Source organism: Choloepus didactylus, chromosome 8 (genome assembly GCF_015220235.1).
Source record: "Choloepus didactylus isolate mChoDid1 chromosome 8, mChoDid1.pri, whole genome shotgun sequence".
Taxonomy (NCBI): Eukaryota; Metazoa; Chordata; class Mammalia; order Pilosa; family Megalonychidae; genus Choloepus; species Choloepus didactylus.
In genome coordinates this window covers 89,342,491-89,356,189 of record NC_051314.1, presented here as the reverse complement: position 1 = coordinate 89,356,189, position 13,699 = coordinate 89,342,491, and the positions used below count along the sequence as shown (strand labels likewise).

Genomic DNA, 13,699 nt, shown 5'->3' with positions numbered 1-13,699 from the left:
CACTGATCTGTGAGTTCTTAAGAGCAGAGTCTGTGTTTTCTTTATCTGGATACCTCTAGTGCTTAGCTCATAACCTAGCAATAAATACCTGCTAAATTATTTAAGCGGTAACTGCAAGAAGAGTAGGCAGCTCCCATGACTATTGTCCTGGGGACTCTGTTGACCACTCCTAGGAGGGCATTCCTTTCAGAATGTGGGATATATGTCAGGCAAATGAAGTATTCAGTCATTAAATTATTACTGTTATTATTATTATTATTTGCTCCTACTTTTGTTCTAAGTGTTAAGGCTACAATGGGGAACAAGCCAAAAAAGCCTGCTCCCCTGGAGATTACAGTCTAGTTTGGGTGGGAAAGAGAGAGACAACAAATAAATAATTGAAACAATGATTCCAAAAGTGGTAAGTTCTAGGGCAAAAGTACAACAGGGTTAGCAGTATAGAATGACTGGGAATGAGGGGCTATTTGGACTGGGTGGTCAGAGAAGGCCTTGCAGCGGTGACCTTCAAGTTGAGACCTGAATGACAGGAAGATCCAACCAAGCAAAAATCAGGGAGCAGAACATTCCAGGCAGAGAAAAGACAAGTAGAAATTTTAAAAAACACGAAACTCATAGGACTATACAATACAAACAGTGAACCATAATGTAAACCATGGACTACAGTTAATAGTACAATTATGAAAATGTTCATTCAAATTGTAACAAATATACCACAGTAATAGAAGGTGTTACTAATAGGGTGGTATATGAGAACTCTGTATTTTACGCATGGTTTTTTTGTAAACCTTCAACTTCTTTAATTAAAAACAAATTTTTATATATATTTATTTATAATTTTTTTTTTTTAAAGGCAAGTAGAAAGGCCCTGGGGTGGAGGAAGTCTGCATTTTCATATGCCACACAAGGTCAGAGAGAAGTCAGGGCCAGCTCTGTCAAAGCCTCTTAAACTAGGATAAGGTATCTAGTTGTTGTTTTGCCCACAACAGGAAGTCACTAAAGCCTTTTAAATAAAGGAGTGAGATGATCTGACTTAAACACCTTAAAAGATTACTTTAGCCTCTACACAGAGGGCAAAGTTATTGCAGTGGGTTTGATGAGATGAATGTGGTCTAGGGCTAGAGATGGAGGAAAGTGGATGGATTCAGGCTGGGCTGGGGGAGGAGATAACAGGACTTGCTGATGCTGTGGAGGGCAGAGAAGAGAGATGGAAAGAATCTGGGGGCTCAGTAACATTTGTTAAACTCCCAAATCAACCAACCTTGAAGCCTATTTTACCTCTAAACTTCCTGTTATTTGAGATACTAAATCTTAATTTTTTTAAAAAAACTGGGTTCAGTCAGAGTTTCTGTTACTTTCATTAAAAGCATCCTAACAGACACACTTGTTTTTCTGTGTTTGCAGTGTGCTGGTTTGGAGCCGTTCTGTACCCCACAAATGGTCATGTGCTTTTAATCCATCCCTGTGGGGGCAAACCTATTGCAGGTGGGACCTTTTGGTTCAGTTGAGATGCAACCCAGCCCATTCAAGGGGGGCCTTAATCCTTTGTGAGAGGATAAAAGACAGTAAAAGCCCAGAGAGCTTAGAAAGAAATGCCCAGAGACATTTTGGAGACAGCCATTGAAACCAGAACCAGGAGAGAGGGACCAGAAGACGTCACCATGTGCCTTCCCATGTGACAGAGGAGCCCCAGATGCCAGCAGCCTTTCCTCAGAGAAGGTACCTTCCTCTTGATGCCTTAATCTGGACATTTTCATGGCCTTACAACTGCAAATTTATAACCTAACCCCATTGAAAAAGCCAACCCATTTCTGGTGTATTGCGTTCTGGCAGCTTTAGCAAACTGAAACATGCAGTAAATATCTTAGAAATCCTCACAATGGGCCCCCAAACACTGACTGACTGATGCTCACCTTCCTTTCCACAAAGCATCTTGTCTAAAGGTAGTGAGTGATGGTGCTCAGGAGGCAGATCCTGGGTCACTGGTCCTTCTGCTCCCGCAGTTTAGGGTTTACCAGGAGGCACATATATTTGTCCACAAACCGGACAAACTGTTATTTTAATTATGTAAACCAAAGAAATATGAGTGGGGAGAGGGATTCTTTTTGTTCAAAACAGAATGCCTTGATAAACATGTAAAAAAGGCAAGCAGCTTAAAAAACAAAACAAAAACAATCTTAGACTGTGATATGGTTGAGATAGATGTAAAAATAATTAGGACAGTTTGTTCAATCTAGAAAAATTCTGAAGTCAGGTGGTTTCCCAACCATCTGTTCCGACTCCACTTTAAGATGTTGAACTGGAAGCCATTGACTTTGAATTATGAGTGTGGTTTAGTTTTGTAAAGTCCACACAGAACTCCACTTGACCATCATGTACTTAGAGAAAAGGCCTTGTCCCTTCAAAATATTGTCAAATGAATCTATATTTATTTAATTTACTTTAATGAAATATTTAAGGTGTTTTCCATTTTTTACTGTTTCCCTGCTTTGACTAACTAACTGCTTTACCCAATTACCCAACTACCTGCCAGTTCGGGCAGCCTCCATGTAGAGGTGTCCACTGGCCCCTGCAGCTGCTCCTCCCACAAGCCAACCTACGGCCCTCAAACGCCTCTCCTTTCTTCACCTCATCAGCACCTGCATTTTACAAAACTGTAATTACAACAACAAGAGTAATTGTCATTTTAATAAGAGGTCTGGAAAGACCTAAAGTATTAGCTGCTCTTTCAGCATGAGGAGATTATGTTTTACTTTATTATCATGAGTTGAATAATAATAATGTGAACCAGTATTGTTCTGGTGGTAAGAAAATAAAAAGAAAAAAATTTTTTCCCTAATATAGCAATCTTTGTCTTTTCGTAAGAATTTACTGTTTGTAAAGAAGTTTTCGATACATTGTATCAGTGACACCTCACAACCACCCTAGAGGGAGTCTTTATTCCTGCTTTGCCGATGAGGAAGCCGAGGTGGAGGGAAGGAACTGTGTTGCCACCGGCAGCGAGGCCTGTTCTAGATGCTCAGGTTCCCGGCGCCTGCTTCACATGGAAACTAAATCAGGAAAGAGTTCATAAACAGGTTGACCATAACTGATGTATTACCTCTGCCAGAAATGACAGCATTTTAACAATATAAATAAATATAACTTCAGATGGTGGAAGTGTAAGTCCAAGATGGAGCCTGCGGGAGGATGAAGGCCTCCTCATCCTCAGCCCTGTCCCCACCCGGCCACTCCCTTGCTGTGTCAGCGTCCAACTCCCACTTGAGAGTTCACGGTCCGCTCCTCTGGTCGCTAATGGAAATTTGGGGCCCACTGGTTAGCTTCTTTGGGCTTTGGCATTGTGTTCTGTAGAATGGGAGTGAAAATACCGACCGACAAGTCTGTTGTCAGGATTCAAAACGCTACTCTATGTAAAGCCTTTAACACAGCAGCTGTTAAAACTATGAGCACTAATCACACTACTGCTATGGTCCAGACGGTAAAGGCCTTGCTGGGTGCCACCTGGTGATGGGCATCAGAGCCGGAAGATTCTGAGCCGGGGCAGCACTCTCTCCGAGGATGTGTCAGAACTGCCAGCTATCTCTGCTTGTCTCAGGTCTCTTCATTCTCAGCCTGAGATTTTGGCCTCTTGGGCTTTTTTGGTCAACCTCTTTATCACCTAAGGAGTTGTCACCTTCACTTTGGCCCCTGAATGTTCTGAGAATGGGAAACCAGTCTCTTGGTGGAGGAGTGACATGGTTCTTTGGTTCCTTCCCATTGTGGTAGTTCGCTCGGATTCCCTGCTGCTGTGCAGGATTCCAGGTGGCCGCCATCTCGTGCAGACCCACAGAGAAGGAGGTAGATGGGGCAGACTCTCACCTGCAGGCGGCCCAGCAGCCCCTGTGGTCTCACGTCTGCTCCCCCTGACCCTTTCCTTTCTCAGACAAAATGGCTGAGACATGAAAAAATTAAGATGCTTGTTCGGAGTCATAGTGACAGTGATGACCTCAAAAGGGTGAACTGCCAGACGTGGGACTTTACATATATCAGAACTCATGGGTTTCAAGATGAGGGAACTCAAACCCAGGTATTCTGATGCCAAGTGCAGTACTCGCTCCGTTCCGCAACACAACTACCCTGAGGGTGCGCCCGCTCCACTCCTGACATCAGGGCCGTTCAGGAGGGAGGGCACGGCAGTCAGCTGGGGAGAGGGACGTGGGCAAGGACAGCCACGTGGCAGGAAGGGAGGACAGGAAAGCAGATGAGTCACACGGAAGCTTGGATAAGGATGACACTGGAGATTGGTATCAGTGAAACAGTCAAATGGATCACTGCAGACTCTGACCACTCAGGATTATTTTTAGCAGCAAAACAGATGAGTGATGCTGAGCTGCGGTGACAGCCAAGGAACAGGCCAGAGATTTTTTTTCTCCCTGAAGGCAAAGTTTGATCATGAGCAACACATACAAAACTATCCAAGCACTTTCATCTGCCAAAGACTCCAAACCAACCATGTAAATAAGCCCACATTTCCAGGCTCGAATGGAGATTGGCCATGAGCCTGGGAGAAATAGCATCTCTTCAGCCTCTCTCCCCTGGGTTTTGTGTTTGAATTTCATTTGGTAGTGTGCCTTAGGTGGGGAATGGGTAGCAAGGGATGGCAGAAAAGCAGCCTGGTGTCTTGGAAGCTGAGCCACAGATCAGAAGAAGTGGACACTGCTCCAGTAATTGCACGATTGATTCAAGCAGGGCCACCAAATATGGTTGAGAGGTTACCTGGAGGCAGAGGTACGTGAGTAGGGAAATCTAGCTCAGGTAGTGCTTGGCGAGCCTTGCTCCTCGCTGCAGGGCTTTGTCCACTGAGAACAGCAGAGCCTTTTACTGATTTGAACAATGGGATCGCATGCTGGTCACGCCTTACATGGAAGCTGACAGTGTGTATATAGGAGGGAAAAGGGGTGGGCCTATATTCTTCCAGAAAGGACATGTTTTTCTTAGAACACAGAGGGGTTATTTGGGTACATGGTGGGTAGAATTCAACCAGTAGATGCTGGGGATGCAAATATGAACAAGATTATGTCTTCAGAGAGTTCACAGTAACTCGGGGAGGTGGACAAATAAGCAGAATAGTACTAACAGAGGTGACACCTATATGAGGTGAAAAGACATCTATATTGGTGTCCACTCAGATGGAATTGGGCAGAGGGGGAATCAGGGAAGACTTCTTGGGTATGAAGCCTAAAAAATTCTTGAAAAAATGAAAAAGGATTAGAGATATGGGTGTTTTAGTTTCCCAGGCTGTTCAAGCAAATACCATGAAATGATTCAGCTTAAGCAATGGGAATTTACTCACTAATGATTTTGAGGCTGCGAAAATGTCCAAATCAAGGTGATGCTTTCTCCCCAAAGACTGCTGGTGATCCTTGGCTCCTCTATCCTGTTCAAGGCACATGGTAGCATCTCCTGGTCTCTTCCTTCTCTTCTGGGTTCTGTTTCAGTTTCTTGCTTCCTATGGCTGTCTTTCTCTCTGCCTGAATTTCATTTTTTTTATAAACGACTCTAGCAAAAGGATTAAATCCCATCCTGATTGAGCTGGGACACACTTTAACTGAAGTAGCCTCATCAAAAGGCCCTACTTACAATGAGTTCACACCCACAGGAATGGGTTAAATTTAAGAACCTGTTTTTCTGGGGGTACATACAGCTTCAAACTTCCATAGCTGTGCAGAATAGAAAGGCATTGAAGGAAAAAAAAAAAAAAAAAAAAGAAAAGAAAGGCATTGAAGGCATGATCCTGCTGTAGGGCCATGTCCACTAGGAAAAGCCAAGCCTTTTACTGATTTGAACAATGGGATCAGCATGATCAAAGTAATAGAGGCTGAAGAAGTGCTGTCTATCTAACTAGAAGAAACAGAACCCCCAGAAAAGACATGGAGCCCCCATGCGGCCACCCCACAATATGTGGTTAGGAGTATAAGCCATTTTCAAACATGAGCATTTATTTAGATGTGAAAGAAGAAGGTAATGCCTACTCCCTTTCTTCATTGGCCAGAATTGGAGGGCCTGGGAAGAAAGCTAAGCTCCCTGCATAGTGCTTGGCATATGACATGCTTTGATGCTAGTTTCTTCTTCTTGCCCATTCATTTTTGATACAAAAATAGAGATAAAAGGCATATGTATGTGTCTCTTGTACAACATTCAAAAAAGAACCAACAAAAATGTAAAGTAAAAGGCAATAACATGACCCTTAGAAATAGACAGCCCCCAAGATTTTTGTCCCTACTTCTGAACTGGCTTCTACAAATGCATTGAAGTTGTGCCCCAGCAAGAAGCTGGTCTCCCTCAGGTCAATCACTCCAGAAGAGGAGAGGAAAAAAAAAGCTCTTTGGCTGCTCCAGGAAGCAAAAGTTGCAGTTATTCTGATTCTCTTTAGGGATTTCTCTACCTCTCTTTGTGGATATTCAGCTCCTTGTTATGCCTAGAGAAGATTCTGCATGGAGATGACATGGAATTTATTTGGCATTTATTTGGCATATTGACATCACTGCTTCCTAGCATGGCATCACATAAATAAGTTTGAAGATGCTGCTTCATGAGCACCCTATAAAGATGAGGGAAATGGTAGAAAGAATTGAAGGATGTTGGTTCCTCTGTAATATGTGCCATGAATCATTGCTCAAAGGGAAGACGGAGAACCGAGGTACTGGGGGAGAGGACACTGGTCCAGGGGTCAGGAGAGGGGCTTCCTTGGAGGGCTTGCCTTCAGTTCCTCGTAGGGGCTGTGGTCCGAGGCTGAGCAGAGAGGGAAGTGGAGGGCAGGAGGGCTGGTCTGAAGGGTGAGAGGAGTGGTGAGCCTTTGCTGGCTTCTTTTTTGCTACCTAGTATGCTGAACAAGCCCATCAGAATGTTGTATCCACTCATAAATTAGCCAGCACCTAGTAAATTCCTGCTGTGAGGCTAGTACAATGGAAGAGCTCTGAAAGGAGTGGATGTTTCTGCCACCACAAAGGAATTACCACAATCCTCCAGGGCTTCTCTTTTCATAAAAAGTTGGTTCTCTTTCCTTGCCCTTATCTACCACAAGGGAAAACAAGTGCAAGATTCTTGGTTTACTTTGAGTTTCTTGGGAGGAGAAAATACTCTTGGAAAAACAATAGCTTACTCCTTTCCTTTGAAAGTTCTCTCAGGGGAGTATTATGGGTAAGAAGGCCAGAGATTTTTGATGGGGCTTTTTTTTTAAACATGCACCTTAGACTCCAAGTCCAACATTATGAACAGATGAGGTAAAGGTCCAAAAGGAAAGTCTGCTGATTATATAAATTTTTACCAAGAGTAAATCAGTGGTTTCAGGAGACTGGGCAATATCTGGAGGCATTTTTGTTTGTCACAACTTGGAAGGAGGCGGCGATGGCCCTGGTATCTTGTGCAGGGATGCTGCTAACAACTACGCTGCCCTGGGCGGCTCCCACAACGCAGAAAGAATTAATTGGCCCGAATGCCCGTAGTGCAGACATTGAGAAACCAGGTGTAAATGAAGCTGAGCTGCATATAAATCCGACCTCGGTTGTACATCAAACACATCAGATTTCAGAGAAATCGTGCAGGGCAAAGGGCACTGGAGTGGAGGCTGTAAGACCTGGTTTCTTGTTCTGACATGACAGTAATGAGTTTGGGACTTGGAGAAAGTCTTTTGCCATCTCTGGGTCTCTTTTCCTTCCTGGAAGAAGAACAGCTATGTAACAGGACTAGATCCTTCCTGGGCTTGGCTGGTAGCACACAGGGGACAATGGGGCAACTTTGTTCTTGCAGAATAATGTTAAGATATAATTAGCCCAAGCATCTCCAAGTGTTTGTATACCATGTTATATATATTTTTTCTCCAAATAGAAAAGTAACTGATAATCATTACAAGAATTTAGAAAAATATAGAACAACCCAAAGGAGAAGAAGAAGAAATACCCTATAACCCCACTTCAAAGAATGTAGTTTTATTCAAGAGGTCCCCAGATACTGAACTCCACTATTTTTTTTAAAGCAGATTTATTGATATATTCACATACCATACAATCCATCCAAAGTGTACAATCAGTGGCTGTTAGTATAATCACAGAGTTGTGCATTCATCACCACAATCAATTTTAGAACATTTTCATTACACTATTAAGAGGAAGAGGAGAAAGTGGGGTCAGTGTATGCCCTGTTTTTGTTTGTTTGTTTGTTTTCTTTTTCACTTCCCTTCAGTGCAATGGAGGCTTACTGAATGTAAGTCAGAAGCTGGAGTTCAAATAGTTTTAACTCTGGTGATTTTACTTTGTGCTGGAGACTTAACTTCCTGTGTCCTCTCTTTTTTGTTGTAAAATGGGGAAAAGAAGAAGTACTTTGCCCATGTCACAGTAAGAGCACTAGATAAACGGTAAAGTACTGAAGCGATGGTGGTTCATGCAGTAGCAGTGGTATTTCCGCTGGAGCAGGAGTGGGGCTGGACAGGGAGAACCAGCGCTCCTGGAAACGCTGGGCAGGATTAATGAGGCCTAGAAGGACAGGAGGCCTGAGGCCTGGCCCCTGGCATGGGCTGTGCCTTTGCTGTAGCCTGGTTTCTTTGTAAAGCTATTCTTCCCTTCCTCTGCCTGGAAAATTCCTATCACTTATAAAATCCACCTTAAGCAAGCGTCCTACCCCCCAAATACTTACCCACAAAATACCAAGATACTCAGGTATCTTTTGTTTCACGTGGTGAAGTCAAGTAATTCCTGCCTGAGATAATGAAATCAGATCATCTCGATGTTTTAACAAATTCCTGTACTGTAAACTATGAAGCTTTGGAAAGCAACTCTCACAACTATGGGGTTAGAAATTTCTAATTCCAATTATAAATCCAGTCCTGGTGGGTCCAGAGGGACATGTCTCTTTTAAGAGCCCTGTTTACTTCCAGAGCTCAGTTTACTCCTAGGAGACGTGGGTCAGTCATTCCCCCAACTCTGCCTTTTGTAGGCCTCTGACCTCCCTCTTCACTGGGAAACGGCAATAGCAAAACCATCCTTCACGTTGAAGCCCTTGACAGTTTACAAAACACTTTCACATGTATCTGATTCTCACCACCTGATAAGGTGGGCAGACAGGAAAAGTGGAGACTCCGAGTCACGGCCAGGACATGGAAGAATGTGAATCTTGTTTTCTGACTCAGCTCCTGCAAGCCCTCCACCAAGCTGCCCTGCGACTGGGCTATAAGCTGGGGGACACCAAGCCATTTCCTGGAGCTTCTGACTCGAAAGACATGGAGGGGGGTGGAATGGGCCAGTCTTCTGAGCTACTTCCAGTTCTAACTCATGACAAAATAAAAAAATAGATACAGAGAAAATACTAGCTTGGGTATGTGTGTGCATAAGGAGGGTAGGAAGCAACGACATTTAAAATATGAGAAAAAAATAAAAACAAATAATGCCTAGTTGATTTTGGATTGGTACTGCCAGATGAATTTTGGAGCTAATAAATGGTGGCCCTACTTTAAAGAATGTCTTGAAGATTTATAATCTAGGCTTTGTAAACACACATAAATTATTAGCAAAAGAGAAAAGAGTTTCCTGTTGTTTGAAATGATGCATTGACCTGTTGGAAAAAATCCATCACCTGAAAGTAGCTTGAAGCCTAGCCATTAGGAAGAGTTCAAGCTGTGAGAGAATATAATTATGGTAGCACTGAAGATGTGACCTTTTAGGATCCCTCTGGAATTAAAGGAAATAAAAAGGATTTAGCCACGTTAAGATGCCTGCTGCTGTTTGTTTCTGTTCTGCTCCATCCATTACAACTAACTACTTGCATGTAGATAAATAGTAACATAATCAAAGTCTTTGTGGTAGTTTATTAAAAATCCGCCTCTAGACTGAGTATCTCCTTCGATTTCTCTCCACAGTTTTGATACTGAAACAGTGAATTGTTTGTGTCTTCATATAGCACAGAAGCAACATTTTCCAACCAACATCTCCCAACAATTGCTCCCAGAGAATGGCAAGACTAGCCCTTGTGCAAAATGGTGACATCTAACAAATGCCTTTGTCTTCAGACTAAGCACCATCCGAATCTAAAGAAAAGGAAGTTGCACAAGTTTTCCTTGAATAGGACTGAGGTGTTTTCTATTTAGATGGTCGGTTGATTAGATTTTTTTCCCATTGTGTAGCACGATTTGTGAGTGGTCCTTGTTCAGATGAAGTTAAATGGTCCAAACTATGTATATTGCTGAGCTTGGAAATCAGCAGGCCCTGGGAAGAGCTGTCAAGAGGTAGTGGGTGGTGGTTCTCAACGAGGGCCATGGGAATGTCTGGAGATACTTTTGGTTGTCACTACTGGGGGGTGCAGCTGGTGCCACTTCATCTAGTGGGGAGAGGCCAGGGGTGTTGCTAAGCATCTCATGTGCACAGGACAGCCCCCCTACAATAACAATTTTCCAGCCAAGAGCGTCAATAGTGTCAAGGTCCAGACACCTGGGTCTAAAAGTTTGCTTAATTTCTCTGCCTTCTTTTCTTTCAGTCCTTGACTTGAGTGAATCCCTAGTACAGCATTCACCTAGGAAAATGATGGCAATTTTCATTTATCATTAGGATATAATCATTGATATTGTTTCCTGATAGACATATAGGAATAAATATCTAGAAATATCACAATGCTTAGGTAAAAAATTTACTTTCACCCCATGTAACACCAAGTAGACCCTTTTTGTACCATCTCTTGTCCTTTGTTCTGGATTCCCATACAGACACCTCCCCTTGGACTGGCTTTTGTTTTGAGGCCACTTGCCAACTATTATGCTCGAGGGATTCAGCCATCTGTATATTATACCTATATAAAAAGAATGCTAGTGGAGGAAGTCTCCTTAAACAGTTTCAAGTTCTGGTGTACCAAAATGCCTTAGCAATACAGCATAATGTTAACCTATGAGCTTCCTGCTTAGTCAGACTTGGGTTCCTATCCTCATTTTAGCTGTGTGACCTTGAGAAAGCTAATTAACCTCTCTAAATCTCTCGTTTCCTTACTGGTTAAAGGGAAAGACAGTATCTGCGCTGCAGATAAAGCTGCAATGAGGATTATTTGAAACAGTGCATGAAGTGAGTTTAGCTAAATGGCTGACACATAAAATGTAGCCACTAAACATGATCTAAAGAAAGATGAAAATGCCCCCTTAAATTTGTTCTTTCACTGCAGAGTCACTGAGTGGCCCAGGCACGGGGATGCAAATATGGATAAGATCCTGGCAGTCTGGTGAAGAAGGGAAAACAAGTAAATAATAACAGTTGGTGCTGAAGTGCATAATGAAATTGCAGACAACCCACAGTGAGAGCACAGAGGAAGGGTTTATGGGAAAGGTCTGTGGGAAAATATTCAGATAATATTTATAGAAATCTAAAGTCATCTCTATTCATTTAAATGCAATTCAGGTTTCACATCAGCAGCTTTTTCAGATTATATTATGACAAAATCATGCCCCCTTCATCACCACAAGAACTGATAAAGATTTTTCAAATATTAAATGAAAAATGCAAAAGGGAAGGGAAAGTAGAACAATTTTAGAAAGGTTAATAAATAATTTGTTTCTGTGAAATGAGAAATGAAAAAAACATGTGAGGCAATGATGAATTTTTCTAAATATTCATGGATGAATTAAGGGACTAAAAACTTTTGAAAATGTTTTTATTTCAACAATAAATATGAAGGATAGTCTGGGAAATCCCACTCATGTTATAAACGTGGTAGGAGTAAAAAAAATAGGATCCATTATTTCTAATAATATTACTCTTGGAAAGAAAATAGTTAGAAATAAAAGAAATTACTGGAATATAATGCCCATAAAATAGTTTGACTGCTTTGTTCACAACTACATCCTACAGCTTAGAACCTTGGTATCTGAAGAAATTATAATCCTGAAGAAATTGTTGAATAAATTGGTTGCCCATCAGCCAAAAGATAACAGATAATAAGCTATGGTGAATGGAAAGAAGTCTCCTTTGAAGATATTTACATTATAAAGGGATTTGGAATGTCATATTGCAAGTACCACATACAGAGGCTCATTTCAGGTCTATAACAATTAGAATAAAGGGTGTTGAGGGCCCATGAGTGTTGGGTCTGGGGGTGCACAGATGAAGAAGCGGCCCTGCTTTAAGGAGGAGGAGGCAGATAAGGAAACAGATATGATATTCACAATAGATACTGAATCCAGATTGAAGAAGTTGGGAATAAACTCCTGGAGAAATAACAATTAAAAAAAAAATCTTTCCCACATCTTCCCATTCATTCAATAATCATTCACTAAGCAATTAATGTGCCAGGCACCAGGCTCAGGACTAGTAAAAAAAAGTTGGATAAGGCATTACTATTGCCCAAGAGCTTTAAGGTCTGTTGGAGGGAGACAAACATATAAATCACAGTGCAATAACGTGTTAGAAATGTGCAGGAGGTGTGTCTGGGACGATGGAGGGAGAGGTTTACTGGTTGGGAAGTGCTAGACAAACCCTGTGGGAAAGCCTCCAGGCTCCTCTATTACCCCAGCAGCAGGGCCCAGGAAGTGAGAAGAGAAGAGTCCTCACTGCCCTCCCAGCTCCACTGGGATTCTAGTGGGGTACACCCCGCTAGAAGCCATACTCACCAGGAGAAGTGGGGGGTGGGGTGGGGGGTTACTGAAGCTCTAACAATTAAAAGCCCAGTTTGCCAAAATGCAATTTGTCAAATCATCAATTCACCATTTGGCCATTAAAAAAAAAAAAAGAATTGCTCCTCTTAATTATTTATTAACTTTACAGGAATTTGTCTCTACTCGGACAGTTTTTGTAGGACTGGAGGATTTTTACAGTTCTCATTGACAAGGTTTCATTTTGTCTTCATACTAGCATTTAAAGAAATCTTTAAGTGTTTTTAAAATATATTAAAAATTCAGAAGTCATTCCATAACCAAAATGTCAGTGCTTCCCAAGAGAATTCTTCAGTTTATACTGATTTCTTTCATGTCTTTTCTTGGTTTTATGAACACTTGTGATTATTCTGCCAATGTCTTAAGTACTTTATTAATCTAACTTTTCTGTTTCTAACAATTTAAAGTTCAAATTTACTGTGTAATATGGTTGCTCGTATAGCTTTCAGTTCATTTGTCACTTTATCAGCATTTTAAGCATTTTTAGGACTTTTCAACCATTAAATCAAAATCCATCCTCAACAATTTTGTATTTATAATTAGTGAACTTTGCTAAATATAGCATCAGAATACCATCTTCTGACATATTTACTTCCTTTCTGCTGTCTTGGTTTATTTGATCCCAATTGGTTCTTTTTAGAAATAAAAGTGTCATCATTTCTTACAGTATAGTTTGGACTATCACTGAAGTTTTTCAGGTGCTTTTGATCTTAAATTTCAAGTTTTTATTTAAATAGAGCCTCATTTAATGTTTCTTACCTGAAAACCCCCAGTTGAAACTTCATCCCTTTTTCTTAAGCCATTACCATTTCTGTCTAATTTGATTTAATGGAATTTCATTTAAAGTTTCAATTGCTGAAAGTTAAAAAATTAAGGCTGGTATGCCATTTGAAGAATTGGTAAAAGAATACTAAGGCTGGAAGAGAGAAAAATGACATACAAATTGTTAAAAGAAACAAGGCTTTGAGTATTAGTAAAATTTAAAAATTAGATAAATTGGTACTTTGGGAAACTGAATTGCAGTGAACTGATCTTGAGCCCAAT

At 41.4% G+C, this 13,699-nt stretch overlaps 1 protein-coding gene across 3 annotated transcripts in view; it reads left to right on the top strand.

Annotated features, from left to right (window-relative positions):
• Positions 1-12,794, top strand: part of PCED1B (PC-esterase domain containing 1B) — a 266,494-nt gene extending 253,700 nt beyond the window's left edge. For 2 of the 3 annotated variants that reach the window (XR_005218330.1, XR_005218328.1), the window contains one exon: positions 1,402-1,566. The gene's annotated coding sequence lies outside the window, so the exon portion shown is untranslated. Of the gene's footprint in view, positions 1-1,401; positions 1,567-9,886 lie in introns of those variants that run through there. The other variant, XR_005218329.1, reaches the window with a different exon arrangement.
• The last annotated feature ends 905 nt before the right edge of the window (positions 12,795-13,699 follow it).